This window comes from Chlamydotis macqueenii, chromosome 4 (genome assembly GCF_036417535.1).
Source record: "Chlamydotis macqueenii isolate bChlMac1 chromosome 4, bChlMac1.mat, whole genome shotgun sequence".
NCBI lineage: Eukaryota > Metazoa > Chordata > Aves > Otidiformes > Otididae > Chlamydotis > Chlamydotis macqueenii.
This window is the reverse complement of record NC_141559.1, coordinates 42416125-42429775: the sequence shown is the minus strand read 5'-3', so window position 1 is coordinate 42429775 and position 13651 is coordinate 42416125. Positions and strand designations below refer to the sequence as shown.

The 13651-nt window shown below is 37.2% G+C and overlaps 1 long non-coding RNA gene across 1 annotated transcript; it reads left to right on the top strand.

The window, feature by feature from the left end:
* The first annotated feature begins 11716 nt into the window (after positions 1–11716).
* LOC147600960 (uncharacterized) lies at positions 11717–13120 on the top strand. Its single transcript, XR_015258431.1, has 3 exons — positions 11717–11795; positions 11879–11957; positions 13013–13120. It is a non-coding gene; the product is annotated as an uncharacterized LOC147600960 (long non-coding RNA).
* Positions 13121–13651: the final 531 nt, after the last annotated feature.

The window sequence follows — 13651 nt, the reverse complement described above, 5'->3', positions numbered from 1 at the left end:
GAATTAGGAATACCTACTTACTTCACAATGTATACAATGTATCATTCTTATGACTTGAGATCCTTACTGTGTCATAATGAAATTAATAAAAAGGATTTTATTTCAGGTTATTTTACAGTAATTTCAGTGTGTCAAATAAGAATAGAATAGTCATTCTAAAAATTCCAGGATAAAAACTGTACACAAAGAAGGAGCTGGTCATCCAAGGGTTAACCGCTGTGTGCCTAATTTTTAAGCAGTCACCCCACAGAGTGGAATCCAGGCACTGTGTCAGGCTCCAGGCTCTCCGCTAAATGCATAAGAGTTAGCCACCTTGGAATGGGAGCCAAAAATAGCCTGCATATAAACAGCAACAAACTGCCTTAGGCTATCTTCAGCATTTTCTACAGCGGGGGGTGGATGAAATCCTGGTTCTTGGAAATACATGTTTAAATTGTCACTTCTGGGAAGAAAATATATCTGCCTGGAGACACCTGCAGAGATAATTTTTAAAGGGACTGAGCTTTTACAAACACAGTTGCACTGATGATTTGTGTAAATCAGGTATGCCTATTACTTTTTGTACAGCCTGACAGAAACATTTGTCTAGAAAGTGAAAGACCTATGTTTGATATATTCGTAGTGCCTTCAAGTGTTAATGAAATACTCGTCATAATTTGCACACTTAATAGGGTAAGGTTTTATACAGCTGTATTAAACTATGAAGAAATTTTCCCAATGTCATTGTATTAAGATTTGGGAAACACTTATATCCTTTGACTTATGCTGAGTCTTTTGGAAACTTACTTAATTTTTGATCAAGACCTTCTATTTTTATTGCAAAAGTAATGTGTATGCTCCTTTATGAAGGTGGTAGACAGCATTAAATCACTATAAAAAAATGCCAGGGGGACTAAAACTTTGGAACAATTACATATTTTGAAAGATAAACATGTGCAATAATATGCCGTGATGTAATAATTTAGCATTTACATGTAAAGTGTAAAAATTAATAATAACATAAAAACAAGATAAAGGATATTATGGTATGCTGACTCCATTTCTGTTGCAGTACTGTGACAAATTCAACTGATGAAAAGAATTCCATGGAAATAATACTTTTTGCTACTGATATATTTGATGGAGCATAGTTAGATTGGTGTCCTGAAACCTTAATGATAGTTTCTATTACTAGTCAGCCTGAGTCATTCAAAACCTTGTGTCACAAACTACAGGTTGCACAAGCTTTCCATTCCATATGATGAAGATGTTACACAGTGCAAAAGATTTTCATTGCCAATTGGGCTAAAACCAAAATATAATAACAACCGCTCTTTACCCTAGTAATTAGTGTACTTACCTGTGAAAGCAGAAAACCTCTGTTATGGTCCCTGTTATTTTGTATCTTACTCTAAATAGCAATGGGATAAAATAAAAGTAGGTAGGCAATCTTCTTTCCAAGACTTAAATTCAAACACAGGTCTGTAAACTTCAAATAAGAAACTTCAAGAGCTGCTCCTACTTTAAGCAGCACAGACAGATTGAACCCTCTTTATCAGTTGCCACAGACTCCTCCAGTTATTTTGAGTCACTAACACACATTTTTTTTTCCACTTTTGAAAGTTTAAAAAACCAATTTGTTACATAGCTAGAGCTAATTTGTGTTTTTTATAAAGTGCATTGGAAGTACCTACCTGTTGTGTATATATAAAAGTATCGAACATAGTGAAATAGTCAAGCAGTGTCAATGGTACTCAAACACCATTTTCCAAAGTTTCTGGAAGAGTTTCTTTGAGGATTTTCCTAGGAGGAAACTGTTGAAGTGCAATGGAAAAGCTCATACACATTCAGTTTTGCTAGCAGTGGTACCAGTACTCAGTCTAGAAAAAATACAACAGTTGTTAAAATTACATTGTTAAAAGAATGGTAGAATAACTCACACCTTTCTTTTACAGAATACTTCATTAACAAAGTGACTTGAGAGGCCGCAAGCAACAACAGTTAAGTAAACTTAAAAATACAACTTCCCAGAGTTACTGCAGCTGCAAATAGGAAGGGAAACCATAAAATGGAAAGGAAGGCTAATAAGCCACTCACAAAGAACTATCATGGTTTCTTAAATCGGGGAAGAGATGAAGGCTTCTCAGTCCAAGATCTATAGTATCTAAGGTCTTGCTGAGGCAACCTATCTCAGACTGAGAAACTTGTAATTCAGCTTCCCTTGTCTCAACACTGCCAGAACACTTGTAATACTATACCCTCTCAAGGTGCTGTATTTTTTAATTTATCACTAGCCAGATAGGTAAAAACTGAACTCATGGACAAATTGCCACTTTACTAGTGAGTGTCTTCAACATCCCTTAAAATCTCAAAGGAATTTTGTTTGGAATTTGTGCCCCTATGCAGTGTGATTAGTACACTTTTGCATCTGGGGCTGTGAAGCACACTGTGCCCTCGTAGGATTTAGCATGATGGTGAAGAAAGCTATTCCATCCTTGCCAATAAACAAGGGGAATAGGGTAGAGATGTTCCTGCCCAAGTTACCTGAGAGCTCGCAGTGGCCTGGGCTGTCAACCAGCCACCTGAGCGTGCGAGACTGCCAGCCCCTTTGCTTTTTGCTGGGACCCAGCATTCATCAAACTCCCTTGAGGTTCACGACCCCTTCACGCTCGTTTCTGAGCCAGCCTTTCACCTTTTTGAGCCCTTCTGCTCACAGGCCTCGCGTACGCACTCTGTGGTCCGACGCAAGGTGCTGAGGGAGAAGGGCAGGAAGGGGTCGGCACTGAGGGAGAAGGGTGGGAAGGGGGTCAGTGGCAGGCGAAGTGAGGCTGGTGCTTGCTGCCAGCTGAAGGGGCCCTGGGCGGACCCAGTGAGAGCAGCTGCCTGAGGCGGGGGAGCCTGGCAACCCCTCCGGCAGAGGGGGAAGGCGCCATGGGGAGAAGGTGGGTAGCGATGGCGGGAACCCACGGGACTGCGGCGAGCGGGAGGGTGTCATGGGGTGGCGGAGGCCGGCGGGACAAGCTCGGCTGTCAGGACACATTGCTGTGGAGTGTGGCATCAAACTTCTCAGCCAGGGGCCAGCGCGTACGTTATGCCCTGCATTGCTGGCACATTCATCGAAATTCCTCCTCAGAACTGAGAACATGCATAGACAATCCGATTTACAGGTACTGATATTTTTGTAATAAAAGTCCTTAAAAATCCATATAGGCTAGTCTTACATCTGTGCAGAAGGCCTAGAGAAGGCCTTTTCACTGCCTGATTCCATTAAAATATTTAAGGCATATTATATACTAGTATTAAAGGACAAGAAATGAAGTGTCAGTAAACTGTGGTTTCAGCAGAAAGGCCATTCCAGGTTTTAGGATTTGGGAATGTATACAAATAAGAATTTAAGGAAGGCTGTAATAGAGCCGATGTTGAATTTTGTGTTGAATTAAGAAACACATGGGAAAGGAGTGAAAGTTACAGAAGCCAGGACTGATGCAATCTCATGAAGGTAGAGAAAGCAAGGGCAAAATTTGGCAGCGAGGCACATGGCAATATATTTGAGATTGGATAGTCTAGCATGTAAAGATTTCAGATTATATGATAAATTTAAGAAATTTAAGCACTCTCTTAAATTTATTAGTGTAGTCTTACATAACTTTCTAAGGAAAGAAGAGAAATAAATTATAACTAAAACACTCAAGTGGAAAATGTGTCACAAAAATAGCATTCTAATTTAAACAGATTGATACTTGATATAATGTTTGAAAGAAGAAATCCAAACCATAAATGTTAGGTGGTTAACTTACGCGTCCCGACTGTGCAAAGCAAAACTAACACTGGTGTGATTCTTAAGTTTTCTTTTAAAGAGGTCTAATTTTGTCTAGTTTCATTTAACATAACTACCTCAACTGTTACTCTTCTCTAAGTTGATTTTGTCCTGTATTCTGTAAATGTTTGTCATATTCATATGGCTTTACCATTTCTTTGATTTTGTAAATTAGTTAGTTTTTTCCACTCCCTGTACCGTATCTGAGATGGTATCCATCCCTATACACCCTGTGTAGTACGGAACTCTTGCTTAAGTTTAAGTATGTGCTTCAGTCCCACTCACATTAGCTGTTACATGTATACCTCTGTGAAAAATATATTTCAAAAAAATCTGTGGGTTTTTTTTTTTAAATAGAAACTGTTTGGATTTATTCATATCATAAACCTCTCCTAGCTGGACAGTGAGAAAAATGCTTTATAGCAACACATAGCACCTTTTTGTGTGGTACGTACTAAACCTTTGTCAATGCAGCTCAGTTAGACGTTCCTCTTCATAAGGAAAATTATCTCCAATAGATTAATTTTAGCAGCAAGCCTATAGTGCATATTTTACACATTTATATTCACAGCCAGTCATGTACTCAGATTCCTTCTTAGCATGTGAAATGTGTTTGATCTGAGCAGGCACAGACAGCGCTGAAGTTCAATACCAGATGAAAGCCTGTTTCTTTACAAGGGGATTAACTTTGAAAAAGGAATGTGCCTCTTTCAACAAACTGTGAAATGCTGATCTCTAGGAAAATAAATATTTACTTCTCTTTTTCCTTTTATCATAATACAGCTTTACGTTACCTTTTTAACAGCTATTGCAAGCTGTCTTTTGGTTACACCAAATGTATTCCTGCAGTATGTAGGAAGGCTCAGCCTGCCACCTAAAAACATGTCTGGTGCAAGATGAGGGTAGACAACTGTGTATTGCTGCCAGAAGTCACAGTGCTAAACAAAGACAAATGTGCAAGAATGTGACATCCATACTTCTGCGAAGAGCAATCACTGCTGAAGGAGGAACACTGAACAGCTGATTACTTCCGTTGTTAACCTCAGTAGGACTATATTTTAAAAGATAGTTAAAACACAGCTGGCTATTTAGAATGAACTGCTGAGAGATTTGTCAGTCAGTAGCTTCTATTAGAGAGACACTTAGCTTGGGGATATTTTCGGAAAGAGTTTCCATGGAGTTGGAGAGACTTCAGGCCTTTTGCTTTTTTCTGATTGGCCAACAGACAGGTGCTGAAAAAGGTGGTGGCAGAAATATTCCAGGCATGGTCAATATCATATGGACAAGTAATGGCAACTTTTTGTTTTATGATAGGCTGTGTTATGTAAAAATATAGCAGAGTTTTTCCTTTCTCTCTTTCTGATGTGAAACGAAAAGAGGTCAGACAAAGCACTGAATAATGTTGGTTGAAAATACAGCAACTTGTGTTTACAATTTGGGAGTGGTGTATTCTACCATAGCACATGTTTAATGGGTGAAAATTAAAACCATGTATTTTTTTCTTTGCAAGTTAACTGTTCTACATACTTCTGATTTACAAATACATGTTTTATGTTTACAGTGCCCATGTTCTTCATGCAGAAATGTATTATTCCATTATAAATGAATCATTTACTTTTAGAGATAAATCATGTAGCAAAAAAAAAAAAATTTAAAACATAGATGTTTTTAGGAATTACATAAAGTAAGCCTCAGAACTTGGGAGAAAGCAGGACCCTTTAAGTGTCAAGGAGAACTTCTGTGGCAGCACTGGGAATCATTTTGGAGTCAATTCATAGAGCTTGGACCACCAAATTGAAGCCACTGGTTTTGTCAAAAGCAAGACTTAGTTTTTTGATAGAGTATTGATTTGGTACTTGTAAGTATATCTCTCTCTAGGCATTAGAGCTTCAGAGCCAATGACTAAACATTGTGGGGCTACTGTCCTGACACTTTGGCATTGATGGACTGGAAAAAAGGAGGTCCAAGGCTTTTAAGTAAAACGAGCTGTTAAATATGTTCTTCATTTAGGCATGATCAAGCTTCTTTTTTTTTTTTTTTTTTGCTAACCAGTGATCATTTCTGGGGGAAAAAAAGAAAAAAAAAAGCCTGCAGAGGTGAATTGAGTATACATTTAGGAGGCAGTGATGAAAAGCTGTGTAAAAATATATTCCAGACATAAAATGATAGGTTCTACTCACTGTCAAACATGAAAAATACATGATAAGATTTGTACACCTCCCTTCCTGTCCTGTTTGATACCTTGGATAGAATCAAGTTAAAGAGGCAAATAATGCAGTTACTAATGTTTTTATATACTTCAAATTCTACAGCATTAGGTGTGCACCTTGTATTGGATACTCCCTATGAAGGATGGGACAGTTAATTCTAAATTTGTGTGTTTCATAGTTGTTGAATGAGGTGTCATTTGAGTTTCAGTGATACTATATACAACAATTTTCTGGCCCTTGTATGAAGCTGGTAGTATTAGTCTAGAAAAGGGAGCTAGACTGATTGATCTGTGAACTAAAGAATTCTCTTTAAAAGGTAAAACGATACAGGTAATTATGAAAAATGTTCAACTAGTCAGACAAAGAATGTGGACCTGGGAGGAAGAAGGCCTGAACAGCCAAGACAACCACCCTTTAATAATGATGCAAGTATGCATGTGAGAGTTAAAAGCTGTCAGTGAGACAGCTGAGGGAGCACTGAAACAATGGTTCATCCAAGTGGATTACTAGAAACAACACCTTCAGACTGCTTGGAATACAATTTCTGGCTTTGTCATCAAAACTTGATGGGATACAAAGAACCCGCAGATGAAAGATGGGAGTTTTTTGTGATTCTGTCACAAAAGGCTCTGAAATTCTAAAATGCCTTATAAGCAATCTAATACGTGTATTATTTGCTTTGAAATTTGGGCAAGGGTAAAACCTGGTTATAATCCACAGAACATAGGTAATAAATCTGTTATTGAAAAACTTTTGCAATAACCGTAACTGTATTGTTGCACAGGTGGCACAGACAGATATAGAAGCAGGTCTCATGTGCCAAATTAGGATCCAACAGAATGAACCGATTTAGATTTTACTAGAGGGAGGGAGAATGGTGCTCTGAACAAAACAAATCAAACAACAAGCTGCTTAATTCACTCTGTTGCCACCTCCAAATCCTAAAATAATTCAAACAAGCTGGAGAGTTGGAAAGTTTATGTTGATATAAACAGTTTTAGAGGAGGAATTAGATAAGTTCTATATGGAATTGGGGTAATAATTATGTATAATATATTTTTTTAAAAAATACACACACATGTGCAACTGCAATATGTAAACACACAATGCTAAGTAACTAGTTAACACAAAACTTGTATTATTTTGAGGTAATTGTATTTACTGTATGAGAATATATTGCACAGTTTTGTGATCAGTGGATATATAATTTCTATGTAAACAAGCCATTATAGCATTCTTATGTTTATTTTTAACAGGGTTATTCTGGAGTGTGCGTTTTAAGTCCTAAGGCGAAGGTAATATTATGAGTAAGTCTCAGGAATCGACATTTAAAGCTTCCCTTTGGGATATGCTGTCTGTGAGTATTTAGTCACAGAGTCATTAAATCATAGAATAGTTTGAGTTGGAAAGGACCTTTAAGTGCCATCTAGTCCAACCCCCCTGCAAGGAGCAGGGACATCTTCAACTAGATCAGGTTGCTCAGAGCCCTGGCCAACCTGGCCTTGAATGTTTCCAGGGATGGGGTATCAACCACCTCCCTGGGCAACTTGTTCCAGTGCTTCACCACCCTCATAGTGGAGAATTTCTTCCTTATATCTAATCTAAACCTATGCACTTCCAGTTTAAAGTCATTACCCCTTGTCCTATCACTACAGGCTCTTGTGAAAAGTCCCTCTCCAGCTTTCCTATAGGTCCCCTTGAGGTACTGGAAGGCCTCTATAAGGTCTCCCCATAGCCTCATCTTCTCCAGGCTGAACAGCCCCAACTCTCTCAGAATTCAAAAGCAGAAAAATAATTGAAGAAAACCAGAAAATTATGAAAGGTGAAGAAGAAAAAAAAAGAGTGGAAACAATGGAAAAGCCTTTGCATTGACAACCAAATTGAACAGAATTTTAGGTCTGGAATAAATAAGTTAAAAGATTTCCTGGAAAAATGTCAAAGTAATTCTGTGAAATGTACTGCAGAAATGTCTGGTTTGAATGTCTGTTTTCAACTGTGGAAAGAACAATCCCTAGATAAAGGTAAGTGTACATATTTTTGCAGTTTCTTTGGAGGGAATGGCAGGAATTAACCGTATTAAGACTGGAGAAGAACATCTTAATAAATTTTGCGTACTGTAATGCCATAGTGTTTTCATACTAACAGCAGAGTTTCGTGTGCAGCTCAGATAACTTCAAAGAAATTAGTTTGTGGGAGAGGCATATTCTGTACTTGAGGATTTTTCTAGGCATTACAGTAATTCATCAGTTTGGCATCATCTGAGTTTTGTAAGAAGTTATTTTTCATTACATGTATATGGCAGATTATGTTGGGCCAGCTGAGTAACAGAAGAGGAAAGAATGCTTTAAACCTGCTAAGGCACACAATAGAGCTATATTGTGCTTTTTGAGAGTGTTTTTATTATGTCAAGCTTGCATATCTTACTTCATTTCTGTTCCCACTAAACTCATAGCAGTAATGATGAACAGTAAGGAGTAAAAAGGTCCATGAGTGAGATATGCATCCATTGGGTGCAATGGCCTCTCTTCTGCCTGATACTCTCCCTCCACAGTGTCAGCCAGGGGCTGTGGTACTGCATCAGGTGATGCATTGCTATTTTGTGGTTGCCCAGACCCATAACCCATTCAGTTTGGGACTGTCAACGCTGCTCAGTTGGAGCTATTTTGATGACCCCACCGCTACACTCTCTGGGAATGAAAGGAAATCATAAATAGCTTCCAGTAGCCTTTGGTTTGACCCTTTTCAGGCTAATCATTTCCATTCTTGTACATACTAGCTTCTTCTTCCTGCTTTTTGTTTTGTTTTCAAGCTGGATCACCTAACAGATAAAGGTTAGCGTATCATCAGTTAATGTAGAATAAATGGGAGTGTAACACCTTGCAGTGAAGTGGAGACAAGAGTTAGGGATGGGCTGACATCAGTAGCTATTTAACGCAGATCAGCGGGTGCCTTTAAGAGGACTGGAGGGCTGGGATGGTGTGGGACACCGAGGTAAAATGCATGCTGCACATTTGCAGACAGAATATAAATACATTTTCATTTCCAAGTACATCTATGGCATATGCTGATTTCTGTACATATTGGGACAGCTGTGAGAATCACTGGCTCCTGATTTTTGCAAGTTTCTTCCACCAGGGGAGAGATTCTTAAAGGCAAAATTATTGGATGTGAGAATCCATTACAACTGGCTTTTTTTTTTCCCCGAGGCAGAAGTGTGAAACATCTAAGAATAGCTGTTGAAGCAATGAGAAGAATCCATTCTCTACTGGATAAATAGCATGATTTACTGGAGACAACAGGTTATTAGAGAATTGCCAAATGCCTTAGATATTTTGGATTTGAGAATATGGAAGCAGTCTGGATTGTCCACAGGTTATGTCTATATAACAATTACAGTTTTTCAATTTTCTGTTTTTCCCGTATGTATTTGCTGCTGCATACTTAGTACTGGTTTTTTTTGCAAAATATTGAGTTAAAGCAACAATGTTAGCAGTGAAACCCCGGATAAAGATTGGCTTACATTGCAAAATGTTTACAAATGTTCTTAAATGCTTAACACAGCATGGTTGACTGCATATCAGATAGTGGTGCTTGATACCTTAAGAAGAACTTTTTCTGTGAAGTGTGTAGGCTTTTATAATAAATTTATTTCTCAGTGTCCTCCAGCAGTTTGTTCAAATTTAAATGACTCTCCAGCAATCCCATTCACTTCCAACTTAGGAGGTCAATAATACTCTCTGTATTATGCTTCTTATTCTTTTCACCTCAGCAGACCAACTGTGATTTTCTTTACTGCTTTGCTTAATTAAAACTGCTCCAATCAATGACAGATAAAATTATTTTCTGCTAGTTGACATGATAAGCAGGCATGTTTATCACCACCTTATCACCTTATATTTAAGGCAACCTCATCCACTGTGCCTTTGCACCTTCTAAAACTTGTAATTGACAAACATTTTTAATAAAGATTCATACATGGGATTATTATATGCCATCCAGTACTGCATCCTAATTGAGACTATATACCATGCTAATCAGCCATTTAGGGTCACAAATAGGTTTGAGATGATCAATCATCTAATCTTATCATTAGGGGTTCCCATTTGGGATGGAATTTTTTCTTGTCTCCTTTTCCCTATAAGGGTGTGTATTTGAATGTAAGTATCTTTCAGATGTCCTAATGGCTTTTAGAGTTGCTCTGAAGGCCAATTTGAAGTTCCAAAAATTGTACTCCTTTTGAATTAATTTACATTTTGTAGGCCTACCTTCCTAAAAAATACAGGTCACTGTATGCATATTTAGGAAAAGTACAAAGCTTGTGAACTGAAATCCCCAACAGAATGTTAGATAACCTCTGACATATTAGTATGTGTTTATGTTGCTCCCACATCCTGTTCTTCTATCCATTCACTTTGCTAAGTTGTTATTTTAAACTTCGCTTAGCTCTTCCTACACTGATGTCTGCACCATTTGTATGGCATTTCTCCAAATAAGTAGCTTTGTCAAGCTGGGATGCATTTTGCATTTGGCACTTGTTTTTCTCACTTTATCAAGATTTCATTTCTTTAAGAATTAAAATCTGCCTAGAATATTTTGAGTCCTTTGATACAACTGAAAAATGTACTAAATCTCTACAGAATTCAGAGCATAGTTAAAGAGAGGTTTCCATGTTTTCTTTTAGTTTGGGAGTAGCTGGATTTCAACTACAGCACATGGGCCATTACCTGCTATGAGAAGAGAGGAAGATAGGGATGCGAGGGTTCAAAGTTTTTATCCAGGTACATGGCAGGTACTACCATACAGTGTAGATGTTATTTAATATGCTTATGTTTATGGGTATTCACAGGAACACACTAATATAAGAAATAAATTAAATTCAAAGATAATCTTGAAATATTGATACAAAATTACCCTGACATATATCTTTGAGCCAATACTTACTTGAATAGGCTCAACAAAGAAAAGAGTGAAGGTGACATCTACTTTCTCATTTCAGTATTATTTATTTAAAAAAAAAAAGTGAGTGAAGCCTCAAGTATCATGGGATTGGATTAAAAATAATCAGAACAAACTGATTTTTTTTTTTTAATCTTAAATTTTCTTCTATTCAGAACTTTGGGATATATATATAGATTATGTTTTCAAGTGGTTTTTTAGGTGAGAATCTAAACACAAAATGGAGATATCCAATCTCAAAAAAAACTTCATTTTTTCTGGAACAATAAAGCAAAAATATTCTAAAGCTTAGATACTGTGAGACATGATAAACTGCTGAGGACTGATAGAAGGAACTAGGAGCTTTATTCACAGTATCATGCTTTAGTAGTACCAAATAGGAACATGGCATCGATTAAGGAAAGATGAATTTCCTTTGACAAGGAAATTCTTTCCTTAAAGAAGAAATTGGTGAAGAAAAGAAGAAAAAATTGACCCTATATCAGTGAAATGTTAGAATTGTATGTGTGTGTTCTGCTACAGAGCAGGATCAGCACAGAAGGTTCAAATACCAAAATACTCCACAAACTTAAGTTTCACCTGATTTATTCAAATAGAGAAGGTAATAAAGGATTAGTAGCAATTATCAACAGATTAACAGTAATAGCATTTAAAGCTAATGCATCTAATCATTACTACATGAAAATAAGTATAGTGATTACGAACAATACGGCACCAATTGCGCTATTAATATGTTACCATCACCCAGTTGCTGGGGAGCCCCAGTTGCAGTGAGAATTTGGAGAGCCTGTCCTGGCAATTAGGAGGTCCTACACAAGTGGATCCACTCGTAGGTGAGGTCTCCAAAGTTGCTGCAAGAAGCTGCAGCCTTTATAGTGCTAAATAAACAGCTTACTTTCATTATTCTAAAATGCAGAATCATCTGGCTTCAGTTACCCCTAACAGTGACTAGTGTTTTCAGATGGGATTTTCACCATGATACTCTCAACTGTCAGGTATGGTGTATTATTTCAATTATTTTTAAAAATATGATTATTGAAACTTGTGGCTATATCAGTATTTAAAAGTTCTACTTCTAAATTGTGAACTTTTAAAGAAATAAGAACATACAAAAACTAACACTGTTGGACAAGGGCTGACTTTGTAGAACAAATAGGCTCTTATTAGCATCACAGTTGTCTCACTGAGGAATGCATATGTACACTAATTTAGCATTTACTGTAACTATTTTATTGAAGTGACAGCTGGAAGATGTAGAATTCCAACCCAGAAATTAGAGATATAAATTATTGAGTATGTTCTCATATGGGGTTCAGGATCTGCAGCTTTTCTCCAGGCAATTTCTTTCTCTTGCACAAACATCCATACACTTCAGCACCCAAACATACACATGTTGACAAATAACTACACATACATGCATGTAAAATGCAGCTGCCCAGAAAAGCACAAAGTGAAATAATTCTGTATTTTACAAAAATGAATAATCACGCATAATTTGCTGAAATATAATGTTAGGTTTGCTTCCTTTCTAATTGTCTTACTTGTAATCTCCACTTACATTTCCTAGAAGGAACTTTTTGTCAGAATATGCCTATCATGACAAATCGTGGAGCAAAAAAAATAGATAAAATAATACAAATCCGCATTGGGATTGTATTTTAAAAGATTAGCAATAGAATCTGTAGGCTCTATCTAAAAAGCATTTCCGCAACTTCTTTGACACTGCCATGCTGCTAACTCTGCATCTTACAAAAAGCCAATGGATCTACCTAGTCTCTGGCTGGTCAGGCACAAACCGCAAAAATGAGGAAACCTCTTAGGCCCACAGCAGGCCATTTACGTACTGTTCATCTTCTGCCACCCAATGGCTATTAGACAAACTGAAATAAAAAATGTATCCCTTAGTGACATAAAATCATACCCTTTTACCAGTGGATGCTGCACTAGTTCTTCTTGTTGCCATTTTGAGGAGTTTGCCAAGTTTGTATAGCTATATAACATCTGCTGGAAAAGTAATACAATGCATTGTATTTTTTTTTTTTTTTTTTAGATGGTTACAGAAAGTAAATAAATGCTGGCAACATGCTGAGAGCAAAGAAGAAGAAATCTCCAGTTTGTTGACAGATTAAAAAAAAAAAAAGGAAGGAGAAAATAAAACTACCAAGACAGTAAATAACACTTACAGTCTTAGGCCAGATAAGTAGGGGAAACTAAAATACCTTTAATTCAAATATTAGTCTCTTTTAAAATACATCTAAGTTTAGGCACTTAATTTGCTATTTAGAATTGAATGGCATGTTTGTCTGCATCCTTAATACTTACAGTTACCCTTGATATAAATGGGAAAATAAGCATCTCTGCAAATATGGAGATTTCTGAAGATTATCATGAGAGGCAATGAACCAAGCCAATCTAACGTTTTGCTGGGGAAAAAAAAGGCTACCCTAGCTTTGCTGCTGCCCTTCTCCACTCTCTTTTCTTTCTCCTGGACCAGCTGTGTGAGCTGCCCCATCTCACACTGGCTCTGGTACTTGTCTGGCTCCTCAGTGAGTGAATTTATGAAGACAATGCAGGAGAGAACTAACTCAAGAAAGAAGTGAATAGTTTTCTACCATCTTAATAAGCTGAATCAGCAAAACAAGTGATAGAAGCAAAACTAGAAAAAGGATGAGGCTATGTGGTTGAGAGT